Source organism: Triticum dicoccoides, chromosome 6B, assembly GCF_002162155.2.
Source record: "Triticum dicoccoides isolate Atlit2015 ecotype Zavitan chromosome 6B, WEW_v2.0, whole genome shotgun sequence".
In the NCBI taxonomy this organism is placed as follows: Eukaryota; Viridiplantae; Streptophyta; class Magnoliopsida; order Poales; family Poaceae; genus Triticum; species Triticum dicoccoides.
In genome coordinates this window covers 5,082,952-5,106,733 of record NC_041391.1, presented here as the reverse complement: position 1 = coordinate 5,106,733, position 23,782 = coordinate 5,082,952, and the positions used below count along the sequence as shown (strand labels likewise).

General features: G+C 49.8%; 1 pseudogene; it reads right to left on the bottom strand.

Annotated features, from left to right (window-relative positions):
- Positions 1-7,697: 7,697 nt before the first annotated feature.
- Positions 7,698-16,742, bottom strand: LOC119323890 (annotated as a pseudogene).
- Between the last annotated feature and the right edge of the window lie 7,040 nt (positions 16,743-23,782).

Genomic DNA, 23,782 nt, shown 5'->3' with positions numbered 1-23,782 from the left:
TTATAACAGTTCAGTTTTCGTCGGAAACCCTGATACTTCGAAAGAGATTGTCCATTTTGTACACGAAGTGCATCCAGTTTTTGCCATAACCCTCTCTACTTTCTTGCACATGCTATTTGTATGAAATTATGATACCATGCCAACTTTCAACCTTTTCTGAGTTGATTTGAAATGGTTTTCAATTTCAGGGTCATTTAGCTAGAAAAAATCAGTAAATGCATGAAAAGAATTTGTTTGCACATAAAATTTCTTCGCGTTTCAAATGCCAAAACACATAACTACCCTAGCTATTACAGACATTCCCTCCTGGGTGTGAAACACAGAAGAAAGTGATGATAGTGAAGCCAGATCTTTGGGTGTGAAACTTTTTCTTCGCGTCTGTCCCTTTACGCCGTAGCCATGGAAAATCTTCATCATTTAACTGGATGCTCGGGTCAATATTCACTATGAATGGAGCAATTTCATCAAACTTTTCATAATTTTCTGACATGTCTGTCTTGTCATCCACTCCCACGATGTTTCTTTTTCCTAAAAGAACTGTGTGGCGCTTTGGCTCGTCGTATGATCCATTCGCTTCCTTATCTTTTCTTTTTCTCGGCCTGGTAGACATGTCTTTCACATAAAAAACCTGCGCCACATCATTGGCTAGGACGAATGGTTCGTCTGCATATGCAAGATTGTTGAGATCCACTGTTGTCATTCCGTACTATGGGTCTTCGTTACCCCGCCTCGTGTCATATTGACCCATTTGCACCGAAACAAAGGGACCTTCAAATCACCTGATCCATAATTAAGTTCCCATATGTCCTCTATGTAACCATAATATGTTTCCTTTCCCGTGCTCGTTGTTGCATCAAAGAGGACACCACTGTTTTGGTTGGTGCTCTTCTTATCTTGGGCGATCGTGTAAAATGTATTCCCATTTATCTGGTACCCTTTGAAAGTCATTATATTCGAAGATGGTAACTAGGACAGCGAGTGCAGGTCATTTTGAATATCGCCATTATTCAGGGCACGTTTCTGCAACCAACCAGCGAAAGTCCTCGTTTGTTCGCGTGTAATCCAGTCGTCAGACTTCTCCGGGTGTTTGGACTGTAGAAAATTCTTGTGTTCCTCCATATACGGAGCCACCAAGGCGGAATTCTGTAGAACTGTGTAGTGTGCTTCAGTAAGAGAATGCCCGTCCATACATATTATTTGATGCCCTCCTAGCGTGCCTTTTCCTTCCAGTCTGCCCTTATGCCGCGATTCAGGAACACCAATCGGCTTAAGGTCAGGAATGAAGTCAATACAAAACTCAATGACCTCCTCATTTTCATGGCCCTTCGAAATGCTTCCTTTTGGCCTAGCACGGTTATGAACATATTTCTTCAAGACTCCCATGAACCTTTCAAAGGGGAACATATTGTGTAGAAATACAGGACCCAAAACGTTAATCTCTTCGCAAAGGTGAACTAGGACGTGCGTCATGATGTTGAAGAAGGATGGTGGGAACACCAACTCGAAACTGACAAGACATTGCACCAAATCATTCTATAACCTTGGTATGATTTCTGGATCGATTACCTTCTGAGAAATTGCATTGAGGAATGCACATAGCTTCACAATGGCTAATCGAACGTTTTCCGGTAGAAGCCCCCTCAATGCAACCGGAAGGAGTTGCGTCATAATCACGTGGCAGTCATGAGACTTTAGGTTCTGAAACTTTTTCTCTGCCATATTTATTATTCCCTTTATATTCGACGAGAAGCCAGACGGTACCTTCATGCTGAGCAGGCATTCGAAGAAGATTTCCTTCTCTTCTTTGGTAAGAGCGTAGCTGGCCTGACCCTGATGTATGTCGTCTTTTCCGTGCATACGTTGCTGGTCCTCCCTTGCCTCTGGTGTATCTTTTGTCTTCCCATACACGCCCAAAAAGCCAAGCAGGGTCATGCAAAGATTCTTTGTCACGTGACGTCGATTGCGGAGCGGACCTCTAGGTCTTTCCAATATGGTAGGTCCCAAAATATAGATTTCTTCTTCCACATGGGTGCGCGTCCGTCAGCGTCCTTCGGAACAGGTTTTCCGCCAGGACCCTTTCCAAATATTACCTCCAAATCCTTGACCATATCATGTACATCAGCACCAGTACGGTGCTGAGGCTTCATCCGATGATCCGCCTCACCTTTGAAATGCTTGCCTTTCTTTCTTACGGGATGCCTTGTCGGAAGAAATCGACGATGTCCCAGGTACACATTCTTCCTACAACTATCCAAATATATACTGTCGGTATCATCCAAACAGTGTGTGCATCCGCGGTATCCCTTGTTTGTCAGTCCTGAAAGGTTACTGAGAGCGGGCCAATCATTGATGGTCACGAACAGCAACGCCTTTAGGTCAAATTCTTCATGTCCGTGCTCATCCCACGCACGTACACCTGTTCCATTCCACAGCTGTAATAGTTCTTCAACTAATGGCCTTAGGTACACATCAATGTCGTTGTCGGGTTGCTTAGGGCCTTGGATGAGCACTGGCATCATAATGAACTTCCGCTTCATGCACAACCAAGGAGGAAGGTTATACAAACATAGAGTCACAGGCCACATGCTATGGTTGCTGCTCTGCTCCCCAAAAGGATTAATGCCATCTGCGCTTAGACCAAACCATACGTTCCTCAGGTCACCTGCAAACTCCTCCCAATACTTTCTCTCGATTTTTCTCCACTGCGAACCGTCAGCGGGTACTCTCAACTTTCCGTCTTTCTTACGGTCTTCTGCGTGCCACCTCATCGCCTTCGCATGCTCTTTGTTTTGGAACAAACGTTTCAACCGTGGTATTATAGGAGCATACCACATCACCTTGGCAGGAATCTTCTTCCTGGGGTGCTCGCCCTCGACATCACCAGGGTCATCGCGACTGATCTTATAACGCAATGCACCGCATACCGGGCAAGCGTTCAAATCCTCGTACTCACTGCAGTAGAGGATGCAGTCATTAGGGCATGCATGTATCTTTTGCACCTCTAACCCTAGAGGGCAGACAACCTTCTTTGCTTCATACGTACTCTCGGGCAATTCGTTGTCCTTTGGAAGCATATTCTTTATCATTACCAGCAACTTTCCAAATCCCTGGTCAGATACACCATTCTCTGCCTTCCATTGCAGCAATTAAAGTGTGGTGCCCAACTTTTTTGTCAGCTTCGCAATTCGGGTACAACAATTTCTTGTGATCCTCTAACATGCGCTGCAACTTCGTCCTCTCCAGATCACTTGCGCAGTTTCTCTTTGCATCGGCAATGGCCCGACCTAGATCATCAGCGGGATCATCTGATGCCTCTTCTTCAGATTCTTCCCGCATTGCCGGCTCAGCTTCTTCCCCCATTGTTGTATCATCATATTCAGGGAACCCATGGTCAGGATAGCCGTCGTCGTCCTCTTCTTCTTCATTGTCTTCCATCATAACCCCTATTTTTCCGTGCTTGGTCCAAACATTATAGTGGGGCATGAAACCGGACTTAAATAGGTGGACGTTAAAGATTTTTTCTGTAGAGTAAATGTGACCATTTTTACAGCCAGCACACGGACAAGGCATAAAACCATCCGCCCGCTTGTTTGCCTCAGCGGCCCGCAGAAAAGTATGCACGCCTTTAATGAACTCGGGAGAGCATCGGTCATCATACATCCATTGTGGGCTCATCTTCATTACACAACACCAAATAGACCAAATTAATACAAGTTCATACATAAAGTTCATACATAAAGTTCATATACAACACTTAATTAAATGCAACATACAAATAACTCTCTAGCTAAAGAATTTAAATGCAACAACAAATGCGATGAAGATCGCAACTAAGGTAACAATTGATCCAACAGCATAATGATACCAAGCCACACTATCAATGGCATATTTTCTAATCTTTCTAATCTTCAACCTCATTTTCTCCATTTTGATCTTGTGATCATCGACGACATCGGCAACATGCAACTCCAATTCCATCTTCTCCCCCTCAATTCTTTTCAATTTTTCTTTCAAATACTCGTTTTCTCTTTCAACTAAATTTAACCTCTCGACAATAGGGTCGGTTGAAATTTCCGGTTCACATACCTCCTAGATAAAAATATCTATGTCAACTTGATGAGCATAATTTGTCATAAACACGAAATGCAACAACTAGTTTTGAAAGAGAATATACCACATCCGAATCATAACAAGGACGAGGGCCGACGGGGACGGATATCAAAACCATGGCACTATGTATAACAAACAACGTACGGGTAAGATAATTATACGAGTAACTATATATCCAAATCACATAAACATCAATTTGGTAATGTAAAACATTCATGAACAAGAGCCTCACCAGAAGGTGGCGCCGGCGACGGGACGGTGCAGGCGATCGACGGTGGTTACGACGGAGATTTAGAAGGCACTAAGTAAATCACACCTACATATGCAAACTAAGTGTTATTTTTGACCTCAAATTGCATATAAATCAAATACTAGTAAATATAATTATTCCTCCCAAATTAATCACTATACAAAGCATTGCAAGAGCTAATCTAGCAATGAGAGTTGAAAGGACAAAGTTGCTAACCTTTGTGATCATTTGAATGGATGGGGGCCTTCAAATCTTGACAAATTTTGGGTAAAATTTGTGAGGAGCTCGAGGAGAGGGGGGGAAGAACAGAGGAAGTGAGGGGAAAGGGGAAGAACAGAGTGGTTCTGGGGGACGAAGGGTTTATGTACGTCGACCTTTAGTACCGGTTCATGCCACGAACCGGTACTAAAGGTGATGGACGGGCCCCAGACTGACAACACCCTGCCACCACCCTCTTTAGTATCGGTTCGTGGCACGAACCGGTACTATAGGTTCGCCACGAACCGGTACTAATGAGAACGGCCGGCTAGCCGTTGGAACCGGCACTAATGGACACATTAGTGCCGGCTCAAAACTAAACCGGCACTAATGTGTCTCATATTAGGTTCTTTTTCTACTAGTGTCTCTCTCCATTAAACATGTTTGTTAGTGATGGTGCCAACCTCTAAGCTCCAATTATTTCCTTTTTAACTTAAATTTCGCACATGCGTTGAACAGAAGAAAGCCACGCGCAACAGGGGATCACATGAACGTCTAACAGAACTGTATGAAGATTTCGATGATGCCCAGAAAGAAGCTGCAAAGGAAATGGGGATGCAAGCGGTGATGAACATTCAGTGCACCAACTTGAATAACCCATGTGCGACTTGTTTGCGAGGTTATACCATCCGGACAAGAGGGAATTTGTCATACCAGGACGTGGTAGGATTCCATAGATGAGGAATCTGTTTTCAACACACTTGGTGTCCCCAATGGCGGCATGGATGTCCCATACAAGGTTGATACGAAATTGCAAGCACGTCTTTTTCCTCAAATGTTCCCTGGGCTTACGTCCCTCCCGGCGAACTCTGCTTTCGCAAATATGCTTGGCGCGATGGAAACAAGCGACGATGATTTCGAGAGGAAGCTGCTCATGTACTTGATCTCCCACGACATCATTACGCCCCAGCAACTGATGCGGCAACAGCTCAAGGAGGTGCGGCGGGAACCCACTCCGGTGATGGATATAAGTGGTGCCGGTTAGTCCGGGCATCGGAATGGAGATTGGGGGCAGAGTGGGGTGGAGTGGAGTGGTTAGGATTTGGTACAAAGAGCGGACTAGGACGAATATATGTGGGGTTATGGTGGGCCAGCGTGGTCTGGATCCGACATGGCAGACGTACCCGGACCTTCCCATATCTGCCTTAGGCTGGATAGAAGTGGTGCCAGTTAGTCCGGGCATTTGAGGCCAGTTTGAAGAGTCCGTCTAGATCGGTTTTTTTTACGGATTATTATCCGCTTGGGCATATAAAAGGAGTTTGAGGCGTCCAGATATTAGCTAACTGACTTCGTAATGCACTCCCAATCCTATACGATCCAGAATACTCACGTGCCGTGCAAGGTTGTGTACGTACTGAATCCCATCGGGCTGTAATATATAGGATGGCGAGGACTACACCTATCGATCGTAGTGAAGATGGAGGCTGTGGCGGAGGAGACCCTGCGCCAGATCCTGCTGAAGCTGCCGACGAGGGACGTCGCTTGCGGCCGCTGCGTGTCCCGGCCATGGCGCCGCGTCCTCAAGGATCCATCCTTCCTCAACCTCCACGCCCACGCCACACACGTCGTCTCCGGCGCCGGCACGGAGGCGCTGCTCCTGTCCGTGACCCAGACGCCCGGCACAAACCCCGACACGACGGTGTTCAACGTGTCGACGTCAACGGCCATGTGCGCTCTCGACGTGACCGCCATGTACGGCGCCGCCAACGCCTGCAACGGCTTCGTCCTCCTCGCCGCAAACACCGGCGGCTGGCAGCTGCCGCTCTTCGTCTGCAATCCCATCACCGGCGACAGGCTGCGGGTGGAGCCGCCGGCCAGGAGCGAGACGTCGGACGTGCCCTTGAGGGTGCACCCGCACATGTACGCCATGGGGTACAGCGCGTCGACGCGGCAGTACAAGCTCTTCCGCCTCTCCTTCGCGGCGACGGGGAACTATGTGCACGTGCTCACCTTGGGCCGCGGGCCGGAGGCAGGCGTGTGGCGCCGGCATAAGGGACTCTTCCAGGGCCACGGGTTGGGGTCGCCGCCTGCTCTCATCGACGGCAAGCTGTACGTACTGGCCAATGAGCGGGAGGGCGACAGGAAGCCCGATAGGCTGCTCATCTTTGACGTGGCCAGCGAGACGCAACACGCCTGCCGCCTCCCCAGGTGCGGCGCCAATGAAGCGGCGACCGACGTCCTCGAGGTGCACGGCCGGCCATGCGTCGCCGTGCACGAAAAGAGTCCATCCCACTGCCTCCGGTTCTGGGTCCTGTCACCTGCGCCACTCAGCTGGGAGCTGCGCTACAGCTTTGAAACCGGAGTAGTCACTAACGACGGCACCGTTCTCCAACTGCGGCACCTAACCGATCTCCTCCGTTACCGCCACCATCACCACCCGAGGGCAGCCTGGCTCGACGGTGACGACGGCATGCTGTGCTACCAGTATGGTGACCGCGTGTACAAGTACGACACCACGGAACGACGTGGACGAATGCCGGGCTACAACAAGGTGTGGGACCATCATCACCGGTTGCCGATTTCGGACGGCTGCCAATGGACCATCTTCGGTGGCTACCGCCCTAACCTACTCTCGCCTCACGATCTCGTCACTGCCCCGCAACAAGCAGAAGAACGGCTCGAGCACCAAGTGCTACGTGTTCTCCGAAGCCACAGGACACCCAAAAAACGCCACCTCTCGCCATGCCCGCCGATGTGCGACCGTGATGACGAGCGTGCTGCCAAGTTGCAGGAAGTCTTCTCAGTAGATTGAAAAATCTTCGATAAGCAACATTCATCCTCACCTATTTGGAATGCCAATTCAAATTCGATATGTGGGTTGTGAAACAAAAAAACACTAATCCTCTGTAAATTTGCATGCTTTGTTTATGAAGCTGTGAACCGAATTGGGATGTGGATTTTAATTATAGCATGTAAAAATATCTCTATGTCATTAGTTAATTTTAATCTTTTTAAACACTAATAGATGTGTTTTATTTATTTATGTGTACCACTAAAGTAAAAGCATCAACGGAAATGTCCAGAGCTCCAACTCCATCAAGAAGGTTGAAAAGTCCACCACTATTATAGGAAGCAGAGGTCATAGCTGTAAGTTCCCAAGTGAACGTGGTATGTCCCCTGAGATGTTATTGCATGCAATGTCTAAAAATTGAAGCCCCTTCATCCTGGTTAGTTGACCAGGGATGGCATCAGAGAACATGTTTAAGCACAAACACAAAAGTGCCAAACGTAGTAACAATGACTTGATCCATGTTGGTAATATCCCAGAAAAATTATTGTAGGACAGATCCAGAAATTTTAGCTCTCTGCGTCTTTGAAGAAACGATGGGAATTCTCCTGAAAGACGGTTGTTGTTCAGCTTAAGCAAGGTAAGAACAGAGGTTTTGTATCTTTGAGGACAATCGGGAAATGTCCCTTTTAGCATGTTATTTGTGAGGTCTAGGAATTGCAATTCGTTGGAGGGAGCAGGGAATAGTTCCAGAAAAGGAATTGTTAGAGAGGAGGAGCATTGCTAGCATTAGTTCCCCCATATCTGGTGGCAGTGTTCCTGATAGATTGTTTCTAGAGAGGTCCAAGAATTGTAGCTTATTAGGAAGTGTTGGAATTGGGCCAACAATCTGGTTAGAACTGACATCTAGTATTGTCAAAGGAGATCATACGGGAAATGTAGGCAGCCGTGCCAACAAGACGATTTTCTAACAAATACAATTTTTCAAGAGAGGAATTAGCAATCCAGAAAGGTATGTTATCGTGTATGCCTGTGTTTGAAATGTAAAGCCAAAAGATTGTTGGTTAGTTAAGCCAAGCTGGAAACTGGGGCCCTAGTATGCAAGTCTACTACTGTACGGAAGGAGCAAGTAACTGCCCCCGCGTCGTCCGTCCGGACGACACGGGAGGCGATTTTTCGATCTGCCTTTTCTGGTCGTCCCCATCTCCGATTCCAACCCTCGCCGCTGCCTGATGCTGCCGGCAGGCAAAGCCTGCACAGCCCATGGTGGCGGCGGAGTGCCGGGTAGTTCCACCGCGGCCATTCATGGTGGCGACTCGAAGTGAGCACCGGCGGCGGCAAAGAGCGCAGCGATGATCTGGGGCAGCGGCAGGGCGCTACACGCTCAACAGCGGCAGGAGCAGTGTACTTGGGTAGCAGCAGCGGGGATGAACACAGCCGCGATTTGGCAATGAACATCAGCGGCGGGCGGCATGACAGTCCGGAAGGCGGTGTTCGCATCATCATGGTGGTCCATGGCTAGCAGTCCCAAGTTCTGCATCGGAGGGCATGGTACCATGACCTGCAATTTTGTGGGCGTACGGGTCCTGATCCTCCACCGCGGGTGAGAATTACGGCACATGGTGGTGTCGTCTGCAATAGATCTACCACTGGATGCAGTTGTGAAGTTGGTGCGAGGCTGTCAAATCGTCCAATCTGGGATTTTGGCGGTGCAAGGACTTTCTTCTCTCTACAGTGACTGTTGCATCTCATCTAAGGATCGTGTACGCATGAACCTGCAGGGAAAGTGGAAAGTGGAGGATGAATACATTACATGATGAGTTCGGTTTGGTGATGCTTATCGAGCATCCGGTCTCGAGCTCCGGGGTGAAAACCCTAGGTCTAACCCTAATTGGGTACACCTGGCAATGGCGGCGTTTGGCGTCGTTACCTTCTTGAAGGCGTGGCTTGGAGTTTCCTCGGACTTGTGTCTAGGGTGAAAACCCGTGATATGGCCTTTGGTGGCTAGGTCCGGCGAAGGCGGCGCTTGATCGTCGTTTCCTTCTTGAAGGCGTTGTTGTTGGAGAACCTTCTCGTGTCCTTGTGATGTGAAGAATGATTGGTGCGGATGGTCATCACTGTAGTTCGTCGGTTGCTGTTATGAACACTTCGGGGGTTTTTTCCTCGCCTAGGCATAGCTTCGGTCTTTGATGACTTTGCTCATTGCCGGCGTGTTTCTTTGTGTGTGTGTGTGTTGGTGTTGGCTGTGTGCATCTTACTTGTGCAGAGGCCGGGTGTGTGCTCATAGTGTTTGTATCCACTTGATGCTTCATCTTGAGTTAATAAAATCCACCCTTTATCGAAAAGTATGCAAGTCTAAAGCCTATTGTGGGTAAGCTGAATGGAGTTTTCCATGTACTGTTGACCTTCACGGTTAGGGAGTTATCATTTTTTTTGCGGGAAAGGTTAGGGAGTTGTAAGACAATAGGCTTTGGGGGGAACCGGCACAACCCTCTAGGGGTGGCCTATCACATATATATATAATGAGGTGGTATACAACATTACAATATACACATGTAAATACAGTCTAACACCCTCCCTCAATCTTAGCCACTTTCTAATGAATCTAGAAGGGTAAGATTGCGCCTGCAAGTCTCAAACTGTGGCAAAGGCAATGGCTTGGTGAAGATGTCAGCAAGTTGATCCTTGGAAGAAATAAACTTGATCTGTAGTTGCTTCTGAGAGACACGTTCACGCACAAAGTGATAGTCAACTTCAATGTGTTTCGTTCGGGCATGGAATACCGGATTTGCAGAAAGCTATGTAGCACCGATGTTATCACACCAAAGAACAGGAGGCTGTGACTGGGGTATACTTAACTCCTGAAGCAAGGACTGTACCCAGATGATCTCTGATGTGGCATTGGCCACAGCCTTATACTCAGCCTCAGTACTGCTACGCGAGACAGTAGCCTGTTTCCGAGCACTCCAGGCAATCAGGTTAGAGCCAAAGAAGACAGCATAACCCCCCGTGGATCGCCTGTCATCCGGATTGCCAGCCCAGTCTGCATCAGAATATGCTGAAAGACAACCAGAGTCAGACGGCCGAATATGCAAACCATGAGCCACCGTGAAACGAATATAGCGCAAAATCCGCTTAACAGCAGACCAATGAGTGTCACGGGGTGACTGCAGATACTGGCAGACTCGGTTAACAGCATAGGAAATGTCTGGTCGCGTGATCGTCAAGTACTGGAGCCCACCAACAATACTCCTGTACTCTGTCGCATCAGAAGAAGAAAGAAGCACACCATCAACAGCATTGAGCTTATCAGCGGTAGATATGGGTGTAGTCGTCGGTTTGCACTTAAGCATCCCAGCTCGCTGCAACAAATCCAGAGAGTACTTCTTCTGCGTCATAACAAGGCCAGCAGCACGAGAAGTAACCTCCACACCAAGAAAGTAATGAAGCTTCCCAAGGTCCTTGACCGCAAAATCAGCACCAAGTGAGCGAACAAGCGTAGTAGCAGCCGACTGAGAGGAGCTGACCAAAATGATATCATCTACATAGACCAACAAGTACATAGTAACCTCAGGCCTTTGAAGAAGAAACAATGAGGAGTCAGCAGTTGATGATGCAAAACCATGAGCACGAAGAGCCATTGCAAGAGGAGCATGCCAAGCACGAGGAGCCTGCTTCAGACCATAAATTGCCTTGGACAGACGACAGAGATGATCAGGGCGATCCGGATCAGAGAAACCCGGAGGCTGGCGCATGTAAACCTCCTCCGCCAAGACACCATGAAGAAAAGCATTTTGAACATCAAGCTGACGAAGAAACCAACCTCGAGTAACAGCCAGAGAGAGAAGAAGTCTGATGGTAGTAGGCTTGACCACTGGACTGAAGGTGTCTTCATAGTCAAGTCCAAAACGCTATCGAAAACCACGAGCAACCAGACGAGCCTTATAGCGCTCAATGGACCCATCAGAATGCCTCTTCACTTTGAAAACCCATTTGGAATCAATGACATTTACCCGTGATTGTGGAGGAACAAGAGTCCATGTCTGATTGCGAAGAAGCGCTTGATACTCCTGCTCCATGGCCTCTCTCCAATAAGGAATGCGCATAGCAGCTTGATACGTGCGTGGCTCAGAGGATGGATCTGCGAGAGCAGCAGACATGCACGCCGCTAACCAAGCAACTGTGCCATCGTGACGTTGCTTAGGCTGAAAAATGCCACTCCGACTGCGCGTATGTGGATGTAGAGCAGCAGCAGGAGCCGGCGGAGGCGAAGGTGACGGAGACGTGACGGTCGCCGGAGATGCAGGAATCACCTCAGGCGAGCTCGGGACAGACGACTCCGGGCTGCATGGCGAAGACTGGCCCGATGACAGGGGCTCAGAGGCCATGGGCGAACCGAGAGTGGGCGAGGCCAGCTCCGGTGACACCGGCCCAGACGGCCTTGGCGAGGCGAGAGCAGGCGAGGCCGGCCCTGGTGAGAAGGGCCCAGACACCCTGGGCGAGGCAGGGGCGGGCGAGGCCAGGCCTGGTGATGACTGCCCCGACGCCCTGGGCGAGACGGGGACCGAGGAGGCTGGCCCAGTCGGCGGGGTTGCAGGGCGCGACGATGGCGAAGGCAGCCCAGAAGCCAGAGGCGACCGGGCCAGGAAGTCGATCGGCCGTGCATGAGCATGGAAACCGAGGCCATACAGGGGCGCCATGTGCTCCTCATGCACAACAGAAGGTGCCGAGGATGAAGGCGATGGCGACGAAGAGGAAGATGGCACTTCCAGAATCTCCAAACGAGCCCCACGACCAGTGCCTGCACCATGGTTAGGCAACAATAGAGGAGAATATGCAACATCATCAAATTGGTCAGAAGCAACAGAGGATGAATGCATGACAGGTGGCTCGGTAGTGGACACAGGGAGTTTGGCAAAGGGAAAAACATGCTCATCAAACACAACATCCCGAGAGATGTAGACACGATTAGTGGGCACATGAAGACATTTGTATCCTTTATGAAGAGAGCTATAACCAAGAAAAACACACTTCTTGGAACGAAACTCGAGCTTACGCTTGTTATATGGACGGAGATGGGGCCAGCAAGCACACCCAAACACCTTGAGAAAGGTGTAGTCCGGTTGTTCATTAAGGAGAACTTCAATGGGAGTCTTCATATTCAAAACACGAGTGGGAGTACGATTGATGAGAAAACATGCAGTGGTGAAAGCATCACTCCAAAAACGAAACGGAATAAATGCATGGGCCAAAAGAGTCAGACCAGCTTCAACAATGTGACGATGCTTACGTTCTACTGAACCATTCTGCTGATGTGTATGTGGACATGCTAAACGGTGAGTGATCCCAAGCGACTGAAAGAAGGAGTTGAGGTTGCGATACTCGCCACCCCAGTCCGACTGAACATGAACAATTTTGTGCTTGAGAAGGCGTTCAACATGTTTTTGGAACTGAACAAAAATGTCAAACACATCAGATTTACGTTTGATAAGATAAAGCCAGGTAAAGCGGCTGTAAGCATCAACAAAACTGATATAGTAATTATGACCACTAACAGAAGTCTGAGCAGGACCCCATACATCTGAAAACACAAGTTCTAAAGGATGTTTCACCTCACGACTGGACTCCGAAAAAGGAAGTTGATGACTCTTCCCCTGCTGACAAGCATCACACACTGCTACATCTTTATTACTAGACACACTAGGAAGCTCATGACGACGCAAAACATGCCGGACAATAGGTGTGGCCGGGTGACCAAGACGAGCATGCCACTGTGACGGAGATACCCGAACTCCACTGAAGACGCGAGCGACGCCAGGATGCTCCAGACGATAGAGACCTTGGCAGAGCCGCCCACTAAGAAGAATGTCCCTCGTGCCCCGATCCTTAATAAAAAGATCAAAAGGATAAAATTCACAAAGCACATTATTATCACGAGTGAGTTTAGGAACTGAAAGAAGATTACGTGTCACAGATGGAACTCGAAGAACATTGCGAAGTTGAAGACTCCTATTGGCATGTCTAGTGAGAAGTGATGCTTGACCAATATGAGAGATGTGCATACCTGCTCCATTGGCGGTGTGGATCTTGTCGGAGCCATGGTAGGGTTCACGAGTGTGAAGCTTCCCCATCTCACTGGTCAGGTGCTCTGTCGCCCCAGAGTCCATGTACCAGTGGGGATCAATGGAGTAGGACTGAGTGTGTCCCTGTGGCTTCTGCGGCGGCGGACGATCAGCCATGGCGACCTGACGAGCAAAGTTGCGTGTATCCTTCCCGTCATTGCCGAGACCAAGAAAACCCCGCTGGAAGCGCTTGTGACACTTCGAGGCCCAATGCCCATCGCGACCACAAAGCTGGCACACACGTGGACCGCCAGCCCCTGGTAACGTCGCAGTAGGAGGAGGGGCCGAGGCGGGTGGTGGTGACTGCCCCGAAGGAGCCCTGGATGAAGCAGAGGAGCGACCACCCTTGGTGGCGGCGTTTGCCGAGAGGGCGCCGTTGCCCCTGGATCGGCGCGTCTCGACTCGTTGCTCAGTAAGCAGGAGGCGTGAAAAGACCTCGTGTGCTGGCATGGGCGTGGAGTTGCCCCTCTCATTGATGATCTCGACTAGGGCGTCATACTCCTCATCAAGACCATTGACAACAAACGAGTTGAACTCGGAGTCGGTGAGGGGCTGTCCAATGGAGGCCAGCGTGTCGGCGAGACTCTTGACTTTGTTGTAGAACTCAGTGGCGGTGGAGTCAAGCTTCTGACACTCCCCAAGTTGGCGACGGAGCCCAGATACACGAGCCTGCGACTGTGGCCCAAACGAGCGCTCAAGAATAGTCCATGCCTCGTGGGACGTCTTGGCGAAGACAACAAGCCCAGCAACGGCCGGAGAGAGCGACCCCTGGATGGAGGAGAGGTTCGCCTGATTCTGCCCTGTCCAGACACGGTGAGCCGGATTATAGACCGGACCGTGCACGCTGTCAACCAGCGCAGGAGGGCAAGGGAGAGAGCCGTCGACATAGCCAAGCAGATAGTGACTCCCAAGAAGCGGAAGAACCTGCGCGCGTCAGAAGATGTAATTGTCCGACGACAACTTGATGGTGATGAGATGGCCGAAGTGAAACGGCGGCGGCGGCTGCGATCCCATCGAGGAGACTGGCTGAGGTGAGACCACTGTGGAGACAGTCAGAGGGGCAGCCGGCGCAGTGACAGAGGGCGCGATGGCCGCGGTTGATGCCGCGAAGCCTGCCAGTGCGACGTCCTCCGCCACCAGCGGCGCAGTGGCCGAGGGCGCGACAGCCGCGGTTGACGGGGCGGCGGCGGTGTGGGCCACAAGCGCCTGCCCGGGCGAAGTAGCAGCCGGCGGGAGCGCGAAGAGGGAGCCGACGCTCCGTGTCCCGATCGGCGCCTGAAGGGAGGCGGCATCCAGCGGCCTCGAGAGAAGTGCCGCGAGGGAGGCCGGCAGAAAACCGGTGGCGGTGGAGCCGGACGCAGCGGCGGACGTCATAGCAGTCGGGCGACGGCAACGGCGGGCGCGGCAGCGGCGGCGGCGGCGGCGGTTTAGGGTTTTTAGGCGGAAGCGGACGTAACCTAGCGTGATACCATGTATGACAATAGGCTTTGGGGGGAACCGGCACAACCTTCTAGGGGTGGCCTATCACATATATATATAATGAGGTGGTATACAACGTTACAATATACACATGTAAATACAGTCTAACAGGAATTATCAGAGATATCTAGGTAATTGTAAGATAATCAAATTGTTGTCGTATACCAACTGGTATTTCTCCAGACAACTCATTGTTGTCTGAGGGAAATCGTAGTCAAACTGCTAAAGTGCCGTAGCCGAGCTGGTAAACTCCCAGTCAAATAGTTGTCTTTCAGATACAACTCACGCAATTCATCTGATGGCAACCGATGGAATAGCTCTTCTCTCTCCATGTTGATGGAGTTGTAGTTTAACATGAGCTGTTGTAATTTCTTCAGTTTCTTGAAGGCAGTTGGCACCATGCCAGTGATACTGTTGGAATCAAGAAACAATGCTCGAATGGAGGTCAAGTTCCCCACCGAGTCGGGGATTGGACGATCGATTCCACAGTCGTCTAGGAAGAGAGTTGTTGTAGGCTAGGCAGATCCCAAACCCAATTTTTCGCTCCAAGAGATGTGTTGAAGGTGTTTCCATCAAGTATGAGATTCTCCAGGGACGTGAGATTGGACTGTGCTGGGGGAGGCATGGAATTCTGAAGCCCACAATCACTTAGATCAAGGGCTGTCAAACACGGCAGCATGTTGATAGCATGAAACCAGTCGACGACATCGTTGAGGTCAACCCCAGACATGCTGAGGTACTGAAGCTTGCTGAGGCCCGACACCCACACGAGATTAGGCGAGTAGGTGCCATGTGCCACAAAGCCGAGGTCAAGGCTGACCAGATTTGAGAGATTGCCAAGGTGGGGAGGAATAAGACCGCTGAAATTAGAGTGGGAGAGGTCAAGATGCGTCAGGCGCCCACGCCCGAGCGCGCCAATGAATTCCGGGATGGGTTTGGCACCGAAATCGTTGCCTGAGAGGTCCAGCTGCTTCAGATCTAGATGTCGTAAGGTGAGCAAGTAGGATCGTATCTCACCTCCAAGTCTGTTCGTGTCCAAGCTGTATCTGCTGCTGATTTGGAGCACGACGACGTGGCCGGTCCGGTTGCTGCAAACGACGCCCATCCACCGGCAGCACTCCACAACCACACCTCGCCCCGTCCATCAAGTTATATTTGCTGCAAACCACACACAAGTTAGAGGCCCCGCACAAATGCCCCGTCCATCAAGTTAGGTTCTGTGGCCAGCCAGTTGTGTGGTTGTGTGTCCATTGTAGACCGTCAGGCATTTGTCTTTAGCGGACGAAATTCCACAGGCAACTCGGAGCATGCGATACATGCCACACCCTGGAACGAGGGGCTACGGCATCCATATCAGCCGTCTGGTGTGACGATCTCATTCCGGCGATAGAATCTTTCCTCCTTATATTTTCTTTAGAAGCATTCCGGCATTCATATCAGCCGTGCAGTGTGATGATCTCATTCCGGCAATAGAATATAAGCCGTGTGGTGTGACGAAGTTGGGCTCCGTCTAACGTCAAGTTTGTTGGTGTCTACCCTAGCTCTCCCTCGTCTACCTGAACCCTCTCTCTCTGTGTGCGTACTCTCGCTCGAACGATCATAGAAAGAAGGAGGAAGAACACGGTGGACACGGTGGTTTTCGACGCACGAACGCCCGCCGCACGAACGGCAAATTTTCCGAGCACGAACTCGACACCACACTTACAACAGTACTCGGGGTGGAGCTTTATACGCAGGCGCGCCCAAACGACGCCGCGCTCCCCACTCCTCCAGGCCCGCCCGCTCCGCACGCCATGGCTCACGCACCCGTCGCGCACAAACGCGATCAACGCGGCTGGCTCCAGCAGAACGACGCGGTCACCCCGCTGCTATCACTAACTGAACCACGCACGCACACACACATCCCGTACACTAGTCGGATACACCCCAGACTATGCCCAGCCTGTACACTAGTCGGACCATGGTCAGACAATGGCCAGATACACACGCACGCACGCATGCCACAGAACCGGCGCGGCCACGACCAGCGCCCGACATGCCCAACGCGCACTCACACACGCACTGGACATGCCCGCCGTGGCTTATTGCCCAACAAAGTTCTTCCCCTGGCTCGCTTCTCTCGACCAATGCTGGAATGCGGATCAAAGGGCATGCCATGGTCTGCCTCATGATCCGCTATGCAAACTCTGCTGCCATGAAAATGAGACCATGGACCACTTGCATATCCAATGTGCCTTCTCCAGGATCACCTGGCATGAAATCTTATCCTGGTGCCACCTACCGATCCACCCAGCCCACCGCTACGCCAAGTTTCTTCCCATGGTGATCTACTGCCAACTATGCTTCTCCGGCAACCACGCGGAAGGGCCTCAACTCCCTCATCAACCTCGTCGCCTGGTCAATCTGGAAGCATCATAATGCTGTCATGTTCGATGACCTCCATCCATCAGACAGCAGTGTGGCGTGCACCATCAAGGACGAGGGAAAGATGACAGCTCATGCGGGAGCAACGACTTCAAATTGTTATTCCTGTAAACTGAACTAGTTTTGTTGGGCCTGAGCAACCTCTATCATGCTCGTCTTGCAATCTTTAGGCCGCCAACTTACGTATGCCCCCTAAGAGTTGCTCCCCATGTTACTTCTCTTCCTCTATCAATGAAATGATACGCAACCACTGTGTATTAACGAAAGATTTTATATGGCATAGTTCGATATAAAAAGACAGTGAATACTGGAACTGAGGAACTATTCGGTGTAGCTGGTTGAAAACGACACTGCAGTCTGAACTCAAGAGACTAATTTTGTGAAGCCGTTAATTTGGCGCAGCTAGTTAAAAATGGCAGTAAGCTCGGAACTGACAGACAGATAGTGAGCTGAGCTATGAATTTGGTTAGTACCATGTGGCACAATTTTTCCGTGGGGCCTCTTTTTGGTTCTCGGCAAAAATGGTGTTTGCCGAGTTTCTGCATTTTACTGATTGTGTTTTTCACATGGCATCGGTAAATGTCTGTGTTTGTAGTGCATCATCTATTTGCCGAGTTTCCCTATTGGCTTACTTCGCTTTGCCGAGTGCCCGTGGTTTGGTTCTCAGTGAAGAGCTAAGCACTCAGTGTACATCAAATTTCAAGTAGTGTAGCCCCATGTAAGTGAAACAAAAACCTCTCAAAAGGTGCGCGCTCAGGCAGCGCCAAATTCTGTTTTCTTCTTCCTTATTTGATCCTGGGTTTCACCTGCCGATTTCGATCCTTGAGCTTACAGAGGAGAGCCAGGGGGATGGGACGAGAGAAAAGTGATCAATCGATACCCACACCCACACACATACTGCCCTAATAACCCTCTTTACTGAGTCTAGTCTTCTCAGACACGTGAGTTTGGCTTGACGGTCCTCTTCCCCCATGTTGTCGGGCCGGGCTTCCTGCTGCATCGGTTGTTCTGGTGACAGTCTAAGATCTGAGAAAATATTCGGTGTGGCAGGTTGAAAACGACCCAGCATGCAGTCTGAACTCAAGAGACTAATTCTGTGTAAGCCTTTAATTTGATGTAGCTCGTTAAAAAGGACAGTAAGATGGGAACAGGCACATGGTGAGCTGAGCTATGACTATGAGTTTGGCTGGTAGTCTAGTCTACACTCTATAACTCCATATATACTGCCTCAACCCTACTTCAATTGCAACTCCGAAACCTTCTAGCTAGCAAATAGCAGGTACGCAGCCATCCAATTGTCTGGAAATCTCCGGCACCAGCTGTCCGAAGTAGTACGTGAAAGAACAGATCCGCTTGAGAAGTTAAAGCAAGAAACAGAACAGGTTTGAGTCCGATTTCATTACTGTGATGGTAAATCTTTCTGATTTGTAATCCTTATGATCCGACTCAGGTTGGAGCACGTGGCTTCAGAAGAGACTTTGACTAACAAAGAAGATGGACAGATCATCAGAGAAGATGAACTTGATTAATAAGGATAATCTGGAGAGTGCTAGGAACTTGAAATTGATTCTTTGTCTGTTTGAACAACTTTCAGGTCTCAACGTTAACTTTCATAAAAGTGAGGTTTTTTGTTTTGGTGAGGCTAAAGGGAAACAAGAGTGTTATTTTAATATTTTCACTTGTGCTGTTGGTAAACTACCTTTTAAGTATTTAGGGATACCTATTAATGCTGTGAGGCTATGTAATAGTGATTGGAATTGGCCTGAGGAGAAGATGGAGAAGAAATTGAGTGTTTGGAAAGGTAGAAATAGATCATATGGGGGTAGATTAATACTAATTACTTCCAGTTTGTGCAATATTCCCCTTTATATGATTTCTCTCTTTGAATTACCTAAAGGACCTAGTAAGAAAATGAATTTCTACATGAAAAGAATGCTATGGCAAGAGGAAGAAGATGTTAAGAAATATCATTTAGTGAAATGGGAGGATGTGTGTAGACCCAAAGAGATGGGAGGTTTAGGTGTTTTAGATTTGGATACTATGAATATTTGCTTACTGTGTAAGTGGATATGGAAACTTGAAAATAATAATGGTCTTTGGCAAGATTTAGTAAGGAAGAAATACCTGAGCAAATGTACTCTTAGGGGGTGCAAAAAGAAGGTTGGCCAGTCTCATTTTTGGCAAGGAATTATGAGAGTCAACCCTATTTTCCTACAGTATAGTAGGAAAATAGTGGGTAATGGGGAGAGAACTATGTTCTGGAGCGATATTTGGCTGGGAGACAAACCTCTCAATGTGCAATTCCCTAGATTGTATGCCCTAACTTTCAGTGCTAATTTTACTGTTGCTAAAGCCTTATCCGAGAACATGAACTTGGTAAGATTTAGGAGGATATTATGGGGGGACACTGCTGATATGTGGTATGAGCTGAAAAGTATCTGTAGTAGTGTAACCTTGAATGAGCAGGAGGACAAGTGTAGTTGGTTATTAACTAGATCAGGAAAATTCTCTGTTCGATCCTTGTATTTAGCTCTTAAAACTAATCAGGTAGCTTGGCCTCATAGAAATCTATGGAAAGTTAAGATTCCTCTAAAAGTTAAAGTTTTCATCTGGTTGGTCTTTAGGAACAGTGTGTTGACTAGAGATAATTTAGCTAAAAGAAACTGGAAAGGTAAAGATAAAAGTTGCAGTTTCTGTGATCATTCTGAAACCGTAGAGCATCTTTTTTGCACTTGTGTGGTAGCCAAGTTTGTGTGGGGGGTTGTTAGGAATGTCACTGGTATTTATAATATTCCTTGCAAAATTGAAGAGTTCGGCAGCTGGATAGAGATGTTTCCTAAGAAGATGAGACAAACAGTAGCAGTGGGTGTAGCGGCGGTATTCTGGTCTTTATGGAAAGCCAGAAACGCTGCCACTTTTCATCACATTTATCCGCATGATCCGAGTGTGTTGTTTTTTCAAATAGCTTACTGGATGTCGTACTGGGCTGGCTTACAGAGAAAAGAAGGGCAACAGAAGCTGCGCGACGTGGCGGCGTTGTTGGTTGATGTTGCAAATGGCTTCTTCAACAAGAGCAGAGGATGGGCGCCAATGACAAGACGTCTGGGAGTTTTTTTTTAGAAAAGGAGGATGACCCCCGGTCTTTGCATCTGGGCGATGCATACGGCCACTTTATTAATTATTCTCACAAGACCTTACAAAGTAATACAACAGTAAGACTAAAGCCGCCGTCTAAGCACCTCTATCTAGCTGATGAAGGGGCGCAGATAGCCTGGGCCTAATACCAAACAGACATCGCAGCCAAACCTAACATCTAAGACCTGAGAACCCATCCAGGATGCCTGCCGGGCATGGGTCTCACCGGTCCGGCGTGCACTCAGATGCCGCCGCCGCCAACTGCCACCGCTCCATCTTCAGAACTGTACTGATGCATCAACCTTGCTCGGTCTAGCTATCGTCGACGCCACCACGGCGCCAAATGGCGCCTCCTCCCTGTGCGCAAACAGCTAAGCACATCGCGGTCGCCACTGATACACCTCAGCGCCATGCTGCCAGGTATCACCAGCCGACACAGCTTGAAGTCCTTGGAAGATCTGTCGTGCGTAGCACCTGCCGACCAAGCATGACAAAGCGTAGCACCTGTCGGCCAGGCATGACTTGACATCACCCCCGAAGCTCCGTGCAAGACGAAGCCGATCCACCTCCTGCCTCTGACATCCAGCGCTGCTCCGCAAACGATGCTCCCAAGAGAGAAACGACACCGCAGTGCCGCCATCGTCCGATCTGGAACACCAGATCCTAGGGTTTCCCCCGGAGCAGCACGAGTGGGTCGACAATAGTTACACGACGATGCCTTCATCAAGGTAACGGCGAGATCGCCGCCATCGCCTGCCGTCGGCACGGTTTTCACCGGCAACCATGTCTTCCCTACTCGCAGCCGGGACAAGATGATGGATCTCGAGATCCGGTCACCAAGCCTCTGGTCGGCCATCTCGGGAAGAAGATGACCACCACGTCCAGCAGTCTCACCACGCCGGGCACGCGTCGCCGCCGGCACCCCCATGGTGCCTAGAGGCCGACAAGCCCCGACGAGTCCCATGCCTCGCCAGCCGCCATGGCCCAGACCTCGGCACCACCAGATCCAGATCGGATCGGGGTCCAGGGCCCCAAGCCGCAACCGCCACGGAGGCAGCACCACTGGACGGCACCTAGCCCTCCAGCCTGCCGCCGAATCCTCGCCGAAGCTCCTCCGCGCCATGCTGCCAAGCCGCCACCGGAAACTCGTGCCCCCGCCAGAGAAGCCACAGCCGCCGCGCGTTGGATAGGCCTCAAGCCGCAGCTGCACCGCCGCCAGGCAGAGCCGCCGCCACCCAGCACGCCCTCCGCCGCGCCGCTAGGCCCCGCCCAGCCCAGCGCCGTCCTGCGCCGCGCCGGACGCCAACCGCGAGAAGAGGGGCAAGATCCCCGCCGCCACCAACGCCGGTCGGTCTTTGCCCGGTGGCGCTGTGCGGTGGCGGCGGGGGGAGAGAGATCGACGGGGGACGAGGGGCGGCGGCTAGGGTTTCCCCCGAGGACGCTCGCGGGAGCGACTCGGGGGTCGGGGTCAAGTCGTCTGGGAGTGGGTTGAGAGCTTTTCTATGTTTTGAGTCTCTTCGCTGGAATATCATGTAGTCTATGTCTGGATAATATGGTTGTTCTAAACTCTGTCACTGTTTAGAATAGGTGAGGGTTGGGGATGGAGCCCTGTGTGGTAACCATTTTCCTCGTAGCTCTTCTTTAGTCTTTTCTCCCCCCTGGAGGCCAAGGTAGGGTATCTGGGGCTGAGAAACAAACTTTTTTATGACTCTGTTTATTCGGTTTCTTTTCATTCAATGAAATGAAATCGGGGCGTGCCCCTCAATTCAAAAAAAAAAGGTGTTCGAAGCAGCAGACAAGTTTCAGGGTGAATTCACGTTGGAGGAGATGAAGACCATGATCCATAGGTTCCCTGCAGGACTAGGTGATATCAGTTACCAGTACATCGTCCCAAGAGTGGTGGCCATCGGCCCGTACGTATCACCACGGCAAGGAGGACCTCAACAAGATGGAGGAGGTCAAGAAGGCGGCTTCCTGCTTCTTCTGTGTGCGCTGGAATATTGAACCAAACAAGGCGTACATGAAGATCCTCTCCGCCGTGCATAATGCCAAGGAAAAGTACATCGCGGATGAAAGCATCATGGAAGGTATGAAGGACAATGACTATTTTGCGGCTATGATGTTCCATGATGCTTGCTTCTTGCTGTTGTACATGGATGCTTACTCTGTCCCTGAGAGACACAAGAGCATCCTGCCACGTCAACACGGCGGCTTTTGAGGTATGCACAGCCTCAAGTTCTGGGGATGACCCTAACAATACTGCAGTCTGCTCGTACCTCGCTCTCTTTGCAATGTTCATGGTTCAGAAGGAGGACGTGCACAAGCTGCGATCAAAGGGCCTTCTGCATGGGCCTAACAGTAACAAGGAGATGCTCACCTTCTTCAAGAGTGTTATGACGCACCTACCTGACAGTGGATCCCGTTTCGCCCACCTCATGGCAAAAATTGAGGACTACAAACACAAGAGGTACATCTGGATCAAATTGTACAAATGCATCCACAACAACAAGAAGATCATCATGGTGGTGGTGCCTATCCTTGCTACTCTGATCGGTCTCGTCGTTAAAATCCTCCCTCTCTACGAGAAGAATTGATGCAACCAAGACCAGAAGATTACGTCACCGTAATATTTCCTACTAGAACCATCATAATTATGTTCAGTAATGTCGTGTGCATGTGTTTGACATTCTTGTTCGTTGAGCACGGCATGTCAGCATTTGTGTGCCCTCGTGTTTTCGCTCATGTGCTGTCGAGTTCACACATGGAGCGAGTCGTATCCACGGTATGATCTAGCTTGCGGGATGGTGCAAGCATTGTAGATCATGGCACGTGAATCACTCGACCTCGATGATTTTTCTTCTTCGAAATGGTGGGATTTCAACATTCATTAAGTAGAAAAAAAGAGTTGCTCGGTTAATGGGAGAAAACCGAGCAAACACTAGATTGCCCAGTTAATTATGGAAAACCGAGCGAAAACCATTACAGCTGAGCGGCACACACTAGGTACCCCACGCACACCACCCCAAAGTGGGCCTTGCCGAGACAGCACACAAGCATCATCATCATCACTCCCTACAAGGCATCATCGCCATCTCTAAACCCTGAGAAAATGGCTCCGACTTCGTAGTAGGTCATCGTCAACTCAACCCAGAATGTAGAGGCCATGTGGAATTTTATGAAGATTCACGTCAGAACTTGTCCACCTGCGACCAAACAACACGGTTCCAACTCTGACGGAGAACTACAAAGTGTTAGAATATAGAGTTGTAATCTCAA